The 16,315-nt window shown below is 35.6% G+C and overlaps 1 long non-coding RNA gene across 1 annotated transcript; it reads right to left on the minus strand.

The window, feature by feature from the left end:
- Window positions 1-7,734: 7,734 nt before the first annotated feature.
- LOC128547056 (uncharacterized) lies at window positions 7,735-16,019 on the minus strand. The gene is made up of 3 exons (XR_008366298.1): window positions 15,435-16,019; window positions 12,718-12,843; window positions 7,735-9,631 (listed from the first exon to the last, which is right to left on the minus strand). It is a non-coding gene; the product is annotated as an uncharacterized LOC128547056 (long non-coding RNA).
- Window positions 16,020-16,315: the final 296 nt, after the last annotated feature.

The raw sequence follows: 16,315 nt of genomic DNA on the forward strand, positions 1-16,315 counted from the left end.
ATCAAACATTAGCTAGCAATTTGTCTGAAATTCGTTGAGTTGAAAAAGCTACCATTGTCCGGTGTTATCACGGTTTTAGACATTCGGCACTTGCGCCCTCAACCCTAATATGCGGTAAGTGGTCAAATATTACACTTACCCGAACTTAATTACCCTATACATACTTGCAAAAAAAAAAAAAAAAAAAAAAAAAAAAAACATACAAAAAACGTTATAAAGCAGGCGGGGAGACCGCACTGCAAAACATTCGCAAAAAGATTGAGACAAGCGTTCAGTCTGGAAGAAAGAAACAAAAACAACGAAGTAGCGTAAAGAGTCGGGCAAAAACGTACATTTAAAACAGGTAGTGCAATAGCATTCACATTTCCTGCAAAGGTGCGGACCGACCTTGAATTAAATTATTAAATGTGGGCACGTGTAATTTGGCAGACTGTTCCGCACGCTCGCTTAAACCTAACTTGTGACGAGATCTTTCGATACCTTCTTGTCCCAACTTTGGGCGCGCCTAAAATGTTATTATTATATCATGGGAGACAGATACGTATCGGTATATCCCAGTCGTACTTGTAGCTTCAACTGTTACCAAAGACTGTACGTATTTGGGTTGATAAATTAATTAAAGCATTTAAAAGTTAACGGCTAAAAAGATAAGATTAACTTCATGCAAAAGATATAAAATCATTAAAAGTAGTCCGAACAGCTCTAAACTTATAGATTTCATCCTCGGTCTTTCCTTTTTTTAGTGTTATTTTTACTGCAAAAATGCAGTTTGTAGACAAGATCAAATAAAAGATTTAATGAAAATAAGTTATCTGTCTTTCGATACTGTCTAACCCTTTACAGGGACGTAGACACTTTCGTGCGCGTCAAGCCACAAAGATTGTTAGTAGAGAATAAAAGAAAATCGGACCAAAAACGAAAATTTGTTAGTGATTTAAATGATAAAAACAGGGATGAAGAGCAAGGTCATGGTGCAGTATGCTCAGTGTTGCAAACAGCGACATTGAACTGCTCAATGGTTGGAAGGAGGGGAATGTCAGGTGGAAGGTTATTCCATAGGACTATTGTCCTGGGGGGAAAAGGAGTATTTGTAATAGATTAACATGTAAGACAGCGGATGATAATGGCGTGATTGCCTTGTTATGGGGATGGGATAATCTTCTATGGGGATTGCAACCAGTTGATTTGAGATTTTATACATAAGAGTGAGTAAGAGTCAATGCGACGGAGGTCTAGCCTACGCCAGTTTAGACTGTATAGCACGCAGTGACACTGAGGGTGCGGCCAAAGTCGTACACAGCGCGTCTTTGGACCGCTTCTATTTTGGGTTTGTGTGTATGGAGACCATACTTCGAAGCTATTTTCCAGCTGTGGTCTGACGAGGGTCTGATATGCCATGGACTTAAGGGGTTTGGAGTTAACCTTTATATTCCAGCGGAGGACACTGGAGTTTGATTTGCCTTTTTTGGTTGACCTATTTATCTGGACGTCTCACGAGAGATCGTTGAGATATCCACGCCAAGGTATTTTGCTGAGGTGGCAGATTCTAGTAGTGTACTTTATGCGGTCACTGCTTGCAAGACGGTAGGTAGTCCAACAAATTTGACTCGATCCTAGCTAATATTGAGTAATTTTTCTTATGGGCAATATCTCCACTCGCGTCAAACACTCGAAAGGCCAAAATATTGGAGAATTGTTGTTATCGCTGCCGATTTGGGTTTAAGTGATTTATACTGTACACTGTACACGATAAACATTTACCGCGTCTACAAGGCAATATGTGCGAGCGATAAAACATGACCCTGTACTGTGATTTATCCTCCATCATTTTGGTCCTTCGAAGTTTTGGTTTAAACAACTTTATTCCCAACAATAAACTTAATCATATTAACATACTAACTTTACAAGTATAGTTGATAGAATGGCGGCACCTTTCTAGTTTTGATTTTTGGTTTTGATTGAACAGCTGAAGAAAAAAAAACACAAAAATAATTGTTGCTTTCCTGTGCCCCTTAAGCTAAAATACGCGTTATTTTCTTCTTTTTCCACTTCAAATGGAAGAAAAAAATCTTTTTAAACAAACATTTATTGGGGTAATAAGAGCAGTCGCATTTGTTTACTCAGCTATAGAGGACGAACGTTGAATTCATGCTTTTTGCAATATATAGACAAAGCCAATTTCACGATTTCTAAAAAATCTTCCACTTCTGCCAATTGTCTTGTTGGTTATTTTTCTAAACAGTAGACCTGTGTTCAATTCGCTCTTGGTTCTACTGTAGGGGAAGTCACCGATGCTGCTCGAAAACGCAATCATTTGTGTTTCTATTTGAAATGATTTCAGAAACGATTTATTGTTTTAGTTTAGGAAATATAGCATTGACATTATCTTGTCGACTAAATTGCAAAAGTCCATATTGATGCATTTTACTTCTTTAGATTTTGAGAGTATGCGAGAGCTGACTAATGATAAAGTTAATTGTTAATCCTTATCATGCTGGACACGAATGATTCTGCCTTTGCGACCAGTGTATAGATCATGGTCGTTATTCAGTCAGTATCTTTTGGTAAGCACCCCTTTTAGCATTTAATGGTACTGTCCAAATTGAAAGATGGACAAATTCATTATAGAAATTTAGCTGCGTAAGGGTTAAGGGAATGATGTTGTACTGAATAAACAGCAAAGAAATGCTGTTAAAACGATATAACAGCCGACAGTAGCTAGTGCGAGGACTACAAATGTCATCAACATTTTTTTCATGTTTTATTTTACAATTCTGTTCTGACAGACATATTATTTGCATGTATAATAAAAATGATAAGTACTATTATAGAACAAACACCTTCAGTAACCATGTTGAGCAACCGACAAACGAGTTTGATGCCAAACATATAGAAGAAAATAAAAACTCACTATATACAATTTTCATTTGTACTACGCTATTATGGCCGTAAAGTGGAGCTGTAAAACTAAAAGACGGGTTATGGGTCTAAGATAATTTATATAAAATAAAACAAACGTACTTTTCTTTTGACCTTAACTTTTCTTTTGGCCGTTTAAGTCTGTATTGTGCTTGATAACACGGCCAGTGACTGCGAATCGAATGTTGACCTTATTGCATTTGTATCAATGGGACCTTGGACAGATTAACTTCAAGGATAGCTTTGACAATAGTTGCGCCTTGGTCATGTCCGTTTAAAACCCTTAACCTGCTGGCGGCAAGTGATTCTCCCTTTGCGACCGATCAGCCTGCACATTCGTGCAGTCTTATCATGGTCTGCACTGTTCGCCATTCAGTCAGTATCATTTTGGTAAGCACCCCTTTAAACAGTTAATGTCACTGTCCAAATTGAAAGATGGACAAGTTCATTATAAAAATTTATCATGGTAAGGGTTAGGTATTATGTTGCTATATGCTCGCCGCAGCAAGACGGTTACGATAGGATTTTTCGCTGAAATCTACCTAAAACTCCCAACATTTCCAAAAGAGTACATGGCTTCTCCTTTCATAATAAATATGAAGCCGGAGATAAAATACGACACATAAAAATGAATGATTTATATGAAAAGTTTCCAGAAAAAAACAAGCCTTTCAAAGCTGGTATTTTCCCGCCTTTTTCACCGCCGTCTATAATAAACAAAACGTGTTCAATCGCAAGGAATGGAACACATGAACAAAAAGAGTTCTGCAGCACAGGAAAGAAAACTGTGATACTTAATGAGAGGTTGCGAAAATAGGGTTGAAAGGTGCGAACATTAGCAAAAACTTGGACGTGAACATATTTGTTTTTCTACACCCTGGACATAGTTAAAATCTTTATTATAGTCTCATCTATGTACATACAACGTCCAAAACATAATATACACTACATTAATACATAGTACATAGCCATTCAATATAATAGAATTATAAGAGACTTATCACAGTAAATATATCGACATCACATCATATAACAGTAAAATGTAAATACAGCATAAAACTGAGCAACAACTGCTGGTTGAAGAATAAAACACTACTAGTACTAAAACCAACAAAAATAAGAAACTGAAGAAATAATAAAAGCACTAATGCGTACATTAAGAAATATTTTAGAAAATCAAATATATGTCGTAAAGATATATGTCAATTTGTGTAATGAACATGCCTCCACATTTATGTCAATTTGTGTAATGAACATGCCTCCACATTTATGTCAACTTGTGTAATGAACATGCCTCCATCTTTATGTCAATGTATATATATATATAAATATATGTCATAAAGGTTAACACTTCAAAGACAGCTATCAGGTGGCTCGCTTGTTTCTTGGTGTGAAACGAAAGACAATGATAAAAGCCACAGTTTTCTTTCCTGTGCTTCGGGAAATGAACATGCTGTGGAAAATGCGTGTTTGTTCAGAGCACCCATTTTTAATTCGATGAAATTGAAATACAATTGACGGACCAACATAATATATTCAGGTAAATTCCGTTATTTGAAAGGTACGTGCCAGTTTAAATCCGAAAGGAGTATTTTAAACATCGGCGGTGTTACCCTAAATTGCGTTGGAAAACAATACGACGTTGCCATGATTAACATGTCTATAGATTGACATATATACGAGAGAGTTAATAAATTCCACATAACTAGAGGCATGTTCATCAAGCAAATTTGACAGAAACCAAGAGGCATGTTCATCAAGCAAATTTGACAGAAACCAAGAGGCATGTTCATCAAGCTAATCTGACAGAAACCAAGAGGCATGTTCATCAAGCAAATTGACAGAAACCAAGAGGCATGTCCATCAAGCAAATTTGACAGAAACCAAGAGGCATGTCCATCAAGCAAATTTGACAGAAACCAAGAGGCATGTCCATCAAGCAAATTTGACAGAAACCTAAAGACATGTTCATCAAGCAAATTTGACAGAAACCAAATTTGACAGAAACCAAGAGGAATGTTCATCAAGCAAATTTGACAGAAACCAAGAGGCATGTCCATCACGCAAATATGACAGAAACCAAGAGGCATGTTCATTAAACACATTTGACAGAAACCAAAAGGCATGTTCATTAAACAAATTTGACAGAAACCAAGAGGCATGTTCATCAAGCAAAGACAGAAACCAAGAGACATGTTCATCAAGCAAATTTGACAGAAACCAAAAGGCATGTTCATCAAGCAAATTTGACAGAAACCAAGAGGCATGTTCATTAAACAAGTTTGACAGAAACCAAGAGGCATGTCCATCAAGCAAATATGACAGAAACCAAGAGGCATGTTTATCAAGCAAATTTGACAGAAACCAAGAGGCATGTTCATCAAGCAAATTTGACAGAAACCAAAAAGCATGTTCATCAAGCAAATTTGACAGAAACAAAGAGGCATGTTCATCAAGCAAATTTGACAGAAACCAAAAGGCATGTTCATTAAACAAATTTGACAGAAACCAAGAGGCATGTTCATCAAGCAAATTTGACAGAAACCAAAAGACATGTTCATTTAACAAATTTGACAGAAACCAAGAGGCATGTTCATCAAGCAAATTTGACAGAAACCAAGAGGCATGTTCATCAAGCAAATTTGACAGAAACCAAGAGGCATGTTCATCAAGCAAATTTGACAGAAACAAAGAGGCATGTTCATCAAGCAAATTTGACAGAAACCAAGAGGCATGTTCATCAAGCAAATGTGACAGAAACCAAGAGGCATGTCCATCACGCAAATATGACAGAAACCAAGAGGCATGTTCATTAAACAAATTTGACAGAAACCAAAAGGCATGTTCATTAAACAAATTTGACAGAAACCAAGAGGCATGTTCATCAAGCAAAGACAGAAACCAAGAGACATGTTCATCAAGCAAATTTGACAGAAACCAAAAGGCATGTTCATTAAACAAATTCGACAGAAACCAAGAGGCATGTTCATCAAGCAAAGACAGAAACCAAGAGACATGTTCATCAAGCAAATTTGACAGAAACCAAAAGGCATGTTCATCAAGCAAATTTGACAGAAACCAAGAGGCATGTTCATTAAACAAATTTGACAGAAACCAAGAGGCATGTCCATCAAGCAAATATGACAGAAACCAAGAGGCATGTTTATCAAGCAAATTTGACAGAAACCAAGAGGCATGTTCATCAAGCAAATTTGACAGAAACCAAAAAGCATGTTCATCAAGCAAATTTGACAGAAACAAAGAGGCATGTTCATCAAGCAAATCTGACAGAAACCAAAAGGCATGTTCATTAAACAAATTTGACAGAAACCAAGAGGCATGTTCATCAAGCAAATTTGACAGAAACCTAAAGACATGTTCATTTAAGAAATTTGACAGAAACCAAGAGGCATGTTCATCAAGCAAATTTGACAGAAACCAAGAGGCATGTTCATCAAGCAAATTTGACAGAAACAAAGAGGCATGTTCATCAAGCAAATTTGACAGAAACCAAGAGGCATGTTCATCAAGCAAATGTGACAGAAACAAAGAGGCATGTTCATTAAACAAATTTGACAGAAACCAAGAGGCATGTTCATCAAGCAAATTTGACAGAAACCAAAAGGCATGTTTATTAGACATATTTGACAGAAACCAAGAGGCATGAAGCATGTTCATTAGACAAATTTGACAGAAACCAAGAGGCATGTTCATCAAGCAAATTTGACAGAAACCAAGAGGCATGTTCATTAAACAAAGTGTGGTTAGCAAATAAGAAGAAATTTCCTGTGCCGTTTTTCTGGTTTGTTGCAAATTTTGATCATTATGTACATTTATGTAGTACGGAATCCTGTTTCCGCCAATGACTTTTCGACCAGATAGATACGCAACAAGTTGAAATTAAGCATTTAATTTCAACTTGTCGTGCTATAAATTTTCCGCGAAAAGCCGAAATCTTGAAGTTTTGTAACATGACAATTGTCTAAGAAATTTCAACTTCTCGGCCAAAAAATTGACCACGAAAAGTAGAAATTAGGAGAGCTAATTTCAACTTCTCGTGCTAAGATATTTCTTCGAAAAGTTGAAAAGTGGGAGTTTGTAACGCGACAGTTGTCGTGCAAACGTCAACTTGTCGACTGAATTTGTAGGACGAAAAGTAGAAATTTAAGTCTTAACTTCTACTTTTCGTGTCTGTTCTTGTTTCCGCGACAAAGCGATATTAGAACTCTTAACTTCAAGTTGTCGCGGTAGGATTAAATTCCGGCAGGACAATTTATCCGGGTGTATTTTATTATCTCACCGAAAAAAATGAAAATCTAAAGAATGTAAGTATAATGAATATCGTTTTCTAAAGACATTTCGAAAATAAAAACGGTCATAATATATAATTTTACCAAGACACCGATTACCAGTGTAGAAACTTTGACCCCCGGTAAAAATCGTCCTGGAACGACAAAGCGAAATTTAAGCGATAATATCGACCAAAGTCTTGGTCGAAAAGTTGAAGATAGTCCGCATAAATTCAACTTCTCGCGCTAGATTATGGGCCGGCAAGTTAATGTTTGCACAACGATTGTCGGGTTACAAACTTCGATTTTTCAACTTTTCGCGGGAAATCTCTGCGCGAGAAGTTGAAATTAGCACTCCTAATTTCTACTTTTCGCGCTTGATTATAGGTCGACAAGTTGACGTTTGCACGACAATTCTCGGGTTAAAACCTTCAAGATTTAGACTTTTCGCGGTACATTTATAGCACGACAAGTTGAAATTAAATGCTTAATTTCAAGTTGTCGCGTATCTATCTGGTCGAAAAGTTGATGGCGGAAACAGGATTCACTATAGATCTATGTGTTAGAAAATTTATGAAAACTTCAGTATGCATTAACTCTGTGAGTCATCACAACGAATAAAGGTAATGTCAAAAATGTCACATTCCTAAAAATGTCAGTTTTATTCAGTACTTATTCGTATAGAAATCGTCTCGTTTTTAAATGTTATTGTGTGCATTCTTAACCCTTATCATGCTGAACACCACCTATTCTGCCTTTGCGACCAGTGTAGATCATGATCAGCCTGCACATCCGTGCAGTCTGATCATGCTCTGCACTGTTCGCCATTCAATCAGTATATTTTTGGTAAGCACCCCTTTTAACAGTTAATGATACTTTCCAAATTGAAAGATGGACAAGTTCATTTTAGAAATGCAGCAGGGTACTTAATAATTACAATGCAGCAGAATGCATATACATTTTGTATGTGTCATGACCGCATGTGGAGAAAAAAAAACAAGCTGGATCATAACTTTAGTAACTGATGTAAAATTGAAGTATCAAACTAAGAATTGGGAATATTTTTGTATAAGCTTAGGAGTTTAAAAAAGTTTCAAACGTATCTACGATCATGTTTAAATAAGTATCAAGTTCCTTTGTTTGTCCTATCTTTTTAGCAAATTTGAGGTACTGTTCAATTCGTCAATGAACTTGAAGGTGACGTGTTACAGGCAAACCAGTTGTTAAAGCCCGATAAGGCTTTAAACTTTATGTTTAACGCAGAGGAAGCAGCTGTCCAAATAGATTTTATGCATAATTACATGGTTAGAAAGCACTACTTTCATTACTGCTGTTTGAGCCGTAAAGGGAGGTAATCAAAAACAATGTATTCTGTAAAACTTACTATTATGTTGATCATTATTCAAACTTTTGACAAATAATAGAGAAAACAATCATTGAAAATAGGATTTAACAAGAAATCAATATATTTTATATTCATAACACAAATGCGGCAGCCATGTTATAGCCTAAAGAAAGGCGTTATGAGCCTTTAAATACGTATATAGAGACCAATAATACTTCTCAATTCTGCATGGATTTTATAAATCGGTGAATTAAAACTGTAAGAGAAAAATCCAGTAAAGCTAAATACACGGAAGTTTACTTCTGTGCCATGGTAAGATTTCTAATGGTTCGAGCAAGCAAATGTGTTTATTTCAGGTACAAATCTGCGAGGAAAATATGAGAAAAACAAAGAAAGTAATTTATAAATATTATTACATATAAGCATAATATCCAACACATTGTAAAAAACATAGTGTTTCCATTTGGTTCGGATACGGAACACATATGTCTGACAGACAGACAGACAGACAGACATTTTTATATCAAATCAAATAGGTTAAAAGCCCATAATCACATACATAGGCACAAATACAACAGCGGACAGTGTACAGAAGAAATATACAATGACACATATAACATATAAGAACTAGCAAAACTGACATTGTGTTTTAAATGACACCCTATGAGCTGAGGTAAATATGTACCCGGAGAAGGCCGGTACAAAGAAGATAATGTCATAGAAGAATGCATGTCGAATATATTGACCTTCCATCGACATACTTGTAGATATTTCATGGCGTAAACCGAAATAACTAAAAGCAAATACTTTCATTTAATATGTTACTTTTTCAATTGTTTTTATAGCTACCTTGACAAATATAATAATTCAATATTTTTTTCTATGTCAGCACACTATCCTTGTGGTCGTCTGCTGAGAAAGATCTGGCGCGTTGTTTCTCGAAGTTAAAATGTAAATGCAGATGCTTGGTTAAGGCGATCCGACAGGTGACGACTGCATGTTGGGCGAAGGACGATGCCGGCGATCCGACGGGAGACGATGACGAATCTTCCAACGTCGAAGATCTATGCCGGACAATCTGAAATATACTAACCATTGTTACCAGACGTGTCTGTAGCGCAAGAGAAACTATTGAGGATTCAATGACTTACTCATATTTCATCTTTAAAAATATGAACAATTAAAACATCTAGTATATGCAAACATAAGAAGTTTATATGTATTAACAGTGCTGTGCATTCGGTTAAATAATACACAATCAATACACATATAGCTAAACACAATGCAGATGTGTACTACAACTAAAAGGACTGGAAATATTTTTAATAATCAATTGTTACAGCATGGCATTTAATTAGGAATGTAAATACATTTTATGCGGATTCTCTACCTTTCAAGCAAATATATAAAGTTAAAGTATTTTAATGAAGGGTGTGCATTTGATATCTTTAAAAGTAGTGCACCATGAAGAATTCATCTTATCTCAGTTTATCGTATGGTTTCCTAACTTCATTGTTCATCTACTATTGACATTTTTTTTCAAGCGTTTTCAGAAGGGACATATCTTTAATGAATTGTGTATGATATCTACTCAAGTTGCTTTGTTCTGTAATTCTTAAAAGATCACTTGATTATATAAAATATGCAAGAAGACACATTCTGACTTTGATCGTCACACTTTCTTTAGACAAGTATTATTATAATGCCAAGCCTGCAGTTAACCTTCATGGTCATTTCATTAACTTCTTAAATGTCTTGACATATATATGATATGCTTTGAAAGCTTGTGAAAAAATATTATTGGCAAAAGAAAAAACTCACAAGGTTGCCTACAAGATGAAAACGTTCTTATGCCTTCGTTTACAGTGTCATATAAGGTAACAAATTTTACAATTATAAAAAATCTTTGGAGGCTATCGACTTCATTTGTTTTTGTCAAGTTTATGCTTTCTTCCTGTCAAAATTACAGCTTTGAATGACTGCTAACATATCACTTGTCACAAAGAGGGCGACAAAAAAAACTTCTTTTCAACCTTCCAACCTTCCTTTGAACCGTGATATAATGATGTAAAACATGTGGCACCTTATGTTTTAACCCTTATGAGAAATAACCCTGAAACCCCCACCCAGCGGTAGGTGTCGTGTAATTATACACGTAACTCGATTCTTGCCTACTGTTTTTCTTCATTTTTTTCTGTTTTTTTTTTTCTTTTCATGGTTTACTTATGAGATATGATATTTCTTGCATTTTTTATTGTCCTTTCGGTAATTGGTAATCTATTGCATTTTATTCCTTTTTGAAACATGAAACTTCAGCATGGACTCGATCGGCGTGTATCAGTTACCGTGATTAGAAAATACCAAATGTTTCAATATTTTGCCTAGTGAGAAAATATTTTTAACTAAGATTCATTTTGATAACAAGCTTCATGAATATGTGAATTTGGTCAAAATACCACATTTTGAGCAAATGCTACGTTATAAAATTGTGTTACAGTCACTTTTAAATGGGCCCAAATTATTAAATGATACGCTGAAAATAGTGTTGCCCTAGGAAAACAATTTTTGAAAAGCTAGCCATACCACTCAGCTCGACCAGGGTTAAACAAAAAATGTTTTTTATTTTAAGTGTTGATACATTGGTTTGAAATATATAAATCAGCAGAACATAATGCAATAGTTTAAAGGACTTAAATGAATGAAAAAGTACCTGCGAAAAGAAAGTCCAACATTTACACACATATTTATGCGGTGGTAGCGAGTGTATATTTATAGGTTATTAGCTTTGTATCGGAAAATATGCACAAGTTCTTCAGCGGAAATATTGCGCGACTTTAGGAGCGCAATATTGTTCCGCTGAAGAACGAGTGCATATTTCCCGATGCAAAGATAATAACCTTTTTATTACATACGCATCTACACGTGTAAATATTATGTAACTATCATAAATATGTTCAATAGCCTGAATAGGTTTGACAATACTGAACTAAATAGAAAAAATAATGCAACAACAAACACTGAATTACATTACACACCCGATATGAAATTCAGACGTCAGTGTTTGGAAAAATATTGACGAAACGAGTATGTAATAAATTTTTATATTCAGTCGCGCCTGACTCACCAAAACCACTTTATTTTTATTTGTATTTACATTTAGTTCAAAAACATTAAATTTAGGATAGTGCCTTTTTAAAGGTATTCGGATGTTGAAAAAGTGTTGGATCTTTTCCTATATAATTTATACGCTACCAAATGTTTACATTTTCCAACTTTTTGTAAATGGTGTAGAACAATGAGCTCAACAGGGATACAAAGGACTAACAATTAAGTGGTTTGAAGTTTGAGGCCTCAGTTTTCTGTGACATAGTGACGAATTCACTAAAATTGATGTACGTTTAAAGTCGTCTGTAATCCACCTTTGATTCACTTGGAGAAGCTGTTAGCTACTCTTGGAGAGGTTGATACTAGTATGAAATCCAAGAAAGCGGCATTTGAAAATTTTGCGATTTGTCATCTATCATTATTATTTCTCTGACTGAGCCTGTACGCATATTTCTGACAAAAATTAAATTTAGATGGAAGATGTTTCGGTAGATCCACTTAAACATTAAGATAAACCTCTGGACTTGTTTAACATTAAATGAGCCGCATCATTAGAAAACCAACATACAATAGTGCATTTGCGACTAGCACGGATCCAGACCAGCCTGCGCATCCGCGCAGTCTGGTCAGGATCCATCTGTTCGCTCTCAAACCCTATTGCATTTAGAGAAGCCGTTAGCGAACAGCATGGATCCTGACCAGACTGCGCGGATGCGCAGGCTGGTCTGGATCCATGTTGGTCGCAAATGCACTATGTTGGTTTTCTCGTGGTGCGGCTCAAATGTTAAAGTATTACCACAATGTCGTTTTTATGTCAACTTTAAAGACATTTTTCATATAAGGGCCTAAAGCTTATGCAAAGTCTGGGCTTTCATAGATAACAATAACGTCTTGCGTAATCATGGTAACCGTGGTTTGAGCGTTCTTATAACTGCATTTGACTGCAAGAGCATGAAGGCTCGCGAAGCTACATGATTGAATTTCATTGTAACTAAGGATTTTACAAACCATTTCTCAACAGTAAAACTTCATGTGTTTTTGAGGTGATAAAAGATTTACCTGCAGTGGTTGTGATGCCTTCGGAATGTTCCACCAGTGCTGCAACTTACTACTATGGGGATTCTTTTCAGGATGAAAATGATGATTCGAACCCATTCTCTCTCTAAGCTCTTTTTTGTCCATTTTCTATTCAAACGGATTAAGAATGTTAAGAATAAATGTTTAAAATTGCAGATTATTGTCAGACGTACAGACAGACAAACATTATAATTATTATTCATTATACACATGATATTACAATTACATTACATAGAAACAAAATCAAATGAAAGTACAGAAATACATAGCTGACAATTTCAAACTTTTTTTCTACCTGCAAATTGACATATTTTCCCAGGCTAAGAAATACAACACATCATGATTACCTGGTTCTTTTATGAAAGGAAGTGTCTAAGGGTACGGATACGTACCCTTAGAATCTGATTCTAGAGGTACGGATCCGTTACCCTAGACAACCTGTGTTACGGAGTGTCTAGGAGTATGGACCTCTTTTTGCCAGATATTATGTGTTATTTACATCATTATGAAAATTTAAAAGCCTGTCTGAAAGTTGGCAATTTATCCAAAACTGCTGCTTGGCTTTGGATTGTATATGAACAACATGCTGATGTACATGCTGATGTCGTGTTTTCCGGCGTTTGGTCAAACAATAAAAACTAATGATGTCTTCAAACTTCAAAATTTCACTAATAAAATCCTGAAAAACATGAGCTCTTCTTAACTTTCTTATACAAACCTCGAAGAACTTTATTGCATAACTTGTATGTAAATGGTTCCCTTTAAATAAAAAAAGAAATTTTCGAAAGTTCTTTTACTGGATTTGTGGATCAAACAGTAATGTTACGTGAGAATGCTCAGAGAACAGATTGTTAGAAATGAGACTAAATGGAACTGAAAGACACGAGACTATTTTGCTGAATAAATTTCTTTCTAAGATCTACCATTTTTTGGAAATGCACAGTATTAACTTGGTTCAAATGATATTCCGTTTTATGTAAATAGTTGCCATAGGTTTGAAAATTCGGTTGAGACAGAATGTATTCTGAAATATATTGTTTCAGATTAGGCTCAGAATGTCTATTCAGTGCCGTAATTACGTAGAGGCACACCGGGCAGCTGACTCGGTGTTTTTTTTTGTTTGTTTTTTTTTTTGTTTTTTTAGCAAATTGCGTTTTTATACATTTAACAAATTTATGAAAATCACAATTTCTATTTTCGCCCAGAATAAAACAGACTGATTTGATACAAATACTTTATCTGATTTGTCTTTTACTTTTCTCTATGTTTTCCTGAAAGTGCACTACTGGATCTAGCAGATCTAGTCCTATCAGATTTCTCTACTTGTACTCCAATTATGTAAGCGAGTTGTGTATAAATGATTTGCTCAGATCTTTTGTCGGAGATGACTTAAAATGCACCATTTTGTCTCGTATAATTTCAAAATTTTAGGGGAGGACCCCGAGCATCCAGTCTTTACTTGTGCTCCATTTCTTTGCAAGCGAGTAGTGTGCACATTCAACCGGATTTGCTCAGTTTTTTTGTCGGAGATTAATCAAAATGCATAAAAGCACAATTTCTTCGGTAGGACCCCTCTCCCTCTCTCCCTACTTGTACTACATTTATGCACGCGAGCAGTGTGTTCATTTGAATCGGAATTGCTCGGATTTTTTGTCGGAGATAGCTTAAATTGCATCATTTTATCTTGTATGATTTCAAAATTTCTTGGGAAGGACCCCGAACCCCCATCTCTACTTGTACTCCAGTTATGCAAGCAAGTTGTGTACTTATTCCAACCTGATTTGCTCAGATGTTTCGTCGGCGATAGCTAAAAATGCACCATCTTGTCCTTTATAATTTCAAAATTTCTCGAGGAACCCCCCGAACCCCCATGTCTACTGGTGCTCTAATTATGCAAGAGAGAAGAGTGTGTACATTGTACCTTGATTTGCTATGATGTTTCTCTAAAATGGCTAAAAAGCGTTTTGAATTGCATAATTTCACAATTTCTAGGGAGGACGGCTCCGAACCCCCACCTCGACTTGCTCTCCAGTTATGTAAGCAATTTGTGTGTACATTTCAACCTGATTTGCCCAGATAGTGTTGTCAAAAATGGTTTTAAATGGCTTTAAATGAACCATTTGCCTTGCAGAATTTCAATATTTCCCGGGGAGCTCCCCTGAACCCCCATCCCTTCCAGTACTCCAATTACTCACGCAAGTAGGATGTTCTTGTCAACCTGATTTGCTCATAATTTGTACGTTTGTAGACTGAAAATGACGTGTAGAATTTCATCTCAGGTTGAAGCCTTGAAACCCAACTTAACATATATGCCAGAATGAAGTAAAAATGTTTAAATTTAATGATTACTGTGTACCTAAGCTCATGACAGCACTTTTTCCGAAAAATTCTGCCTCGGTGTTTTTACAGGTCTGAAACATTGAAACTAGTGCGTTTCTATCCATGTAATTATGTAACGAATAATTTACTAGAATTTCTATAAACGAGTTTGCCCTAAATGTCTACATTATTTCTTTTCCCCAACCGTTAAAGTTTTTTTCTTCAGATATTTTCTTTTAATCTTTGTTGTTTTTTTTTTTACTGAAATTCAAGTATATGCTATATGGTACATTGTATTGGAAACGAAAAGTCTTTCTGCAGATAAATCTGATAGATTCGAAGCTTACTTATCATAATCATGTATTTAGAAAATGTCATACCTCTTTGGTTTATCCAAATTAAATTTCAAGTTCCTCAGTCCAGCCTCAGTAGCTTAATACCCTAAGAGCCCGTTTTACGGTATATATGTCACCTGAGCGCGGTGAAATGGTGCGTGAAGTTCAAGAAAAAATTCTAGTGTTGTCGTATCTTTGCATGTATCATGCAGTTAACGACTTCCTTATCATTTAAATAAACGTTTAATTAATTTACGTCAATATATTGATTAGATAAGTCAGTGTCTGGTCACATCACACGTTTGTTTGAATGACAACTAACAGGAAACTTGGAAAGACGCTCGAAAAATCCCACAAAGTACTGGCAGTAAAAACAGTTTGAACGTTACCAATAATAGCTTACAATATAAAACTATTTTAGCAGTATTTACGTGAATTTAGAAACGTATAAATGATAACTATTCGCGGTACATGCAATGTGGTATCTCGTTCACTTCTCTAAATCTGCCTTGGTTTTTTATTACGAGTTTTCTTAACAAAAAAGGAATGTCATACTCAACAGTGTCATTATAACAAAGAAAATATTTATCATCATTGCCTTTACCTCTTAAGAAAACTCTAAATGGCATGCAAGCTATTAAGTGCACTTTTAATAAAGTGCATACATCATCTATGTAAAATAAATATATACAAATAACATGTTTAGAAACTCACAAAACTAAAGAAGCTGTACACGTGCGTGTTTGTGAGTGTGCACATGTGCGTGCGTGCGCGCGCGCGCGTGTATGTGTGTGTGAGAGAGAGAGCGTTCGTGCGTCTGCGTGTGCATGCGTTATTTCAGTCTTACTATGAATAAACTAGATTTTTCCAAAGTTACAGAGGATTTGTACTTCATGACGGTTTATATCAAGCTTCATTATTAAGGC

The sequence above is a fragment of the Mercenaria mercenaria genome, chromosome 11, assembly GCF_021730395.1.
Source record: "Mercenaria mercenaria strain notata chromosome 11, MADL_Memer_1, whole genome shotgun sequence".
NCBI classification, from domain to species: Eukaryota; Metazoa; Mollusca; class Bivalvia; order Venerida; family Veneridae; genus Mercenaria; species Mercenaria mercenaria.